Source organism: Lycium ferocissimum, chromosome 11, assembly GCF_029784015.1.
Source record: "Lycium ferocissimum isolate CSIRO_LF1 chromosome 11, AGI_CSIRO_Lferr_CH_V1, whole genome shotgun sequence".
NCBI lineage: Eukaryota > Viridiplantae > Streptophyta > Magnoliopsida > Solanales > Solanaceae > Lycium > Lycium ferocissimum.
The window spans coordinates 35,340,461-35,341,597 of record NC_081352.1 but is presented as its reverse complement, the minus strand read 5'-3'; the positions used below and the strand labels follow the sequence as shown (position 1 = coordinate 35,341,597).

The 1,137-nt window shown below is 34.2% G+C and overlaps 1 non-coding gene across 1 annotated transcript; it reads right to left on the bottom strand.

Annotated features, from left to right (window-relative positions):
* Positions 1–612: 612 nt before the first annotated feature.
* LOC132038719 (U6 spliceosomal RNA) lies at positions 613–714 on the bottom strand. Its single transcript, XR_009410206.1, has one exon. It is a non-coding gene; the product is annotated as a U6 spliceosomal RNA (small nuclear RNA).
* Between the last annotated feature and the right edge of the window lie 423 nt (positions 715–1,137).

Here is a 1,137-nt window from a genome sequence, read left to right as displayed (position 1 = left end):
GGTGAAGAAACACGCTTGACCACCAAAAGTACTCCAAAAAGTATCTCTTCACAATTTTTTTTTTGACAAGATGATTCAAGTCATATGGAGAAAAGTGAAGACTGAATTGAAAATAAAGAAAGAAAAAGGGGGGCATACACTTGTGCGCACTTTTTATTATTTTCTCTGCTTTTCTCTGCTTTGAGGCAATATCCTGTCAACTTTCCATTTTTTATCTTCTTTTGAAGAAATTGGCTTAGCTAGGAGATTGAGATTTAGAAAATGGTAATGGACCAGGCAATGTGGGGAACACATTCATGCAGAAATTGAATTACAAACTAAACTTCAAGTCTACAACTACAAGAGATGCACTTTTAACACCAATTACGTCTTAATTCAAAATAAGTTTGGAGTCGGCAAAAAATGTGCACCATTTCTCGATTTATGCATGTCATCCTTGCCAGAAGCGGATGCACCATGCAGGCACCGGGTTCATTAGAACTCTAGTACGTACTTTCAGCGTGAAGAATAAATTTGTGTACAAAAATTCGCTAAAACTACAATAATTAGTAAGTCTGAACCCAGAGTTTTAAAAATACAATGGGTTCATACTAAAAACTTTATCGATTGAACCCATAGAATTTAAATCTTTTAGATCTTCCTATGATCCTTGCACATGAGCTGTGCTAATCTTCTCTGTATTGTTCAAATTTTATTGGATGTCCTCGAAAGTACAAGGTATATACACTATCAACATAAAAATTTAATTACACCAAGGATCTTAAGAGGCAGAATTACGGGAACCTTGGCGACCCAGAGATCGCGTAGTCCTAGCTCGTGACGAAAGTGAAGAAGCTTTCCTCCCATTTTGTAAAGGGTTGTGATCGCCCTTCTATCCCGATGTTATCTTTACCTGTTGTAGCAGGAAATCTATCTTATTTTTAATATTATGTATTTTATATTTTAAGGAGGCATATATAAAAATATTCTTTAGGAAGCATATATATAAAAATATTCTTTGAGTGATCTGATACTATATAAAAAAACATTTATGCTGAAGACTCAATTAACTATTACACAAGAAATAGGCAGCTAGATAGGTCTTATGAACTGTTTTATTTCTGTCTTGATCAATGAAATAAAACATGCTCTCCATTA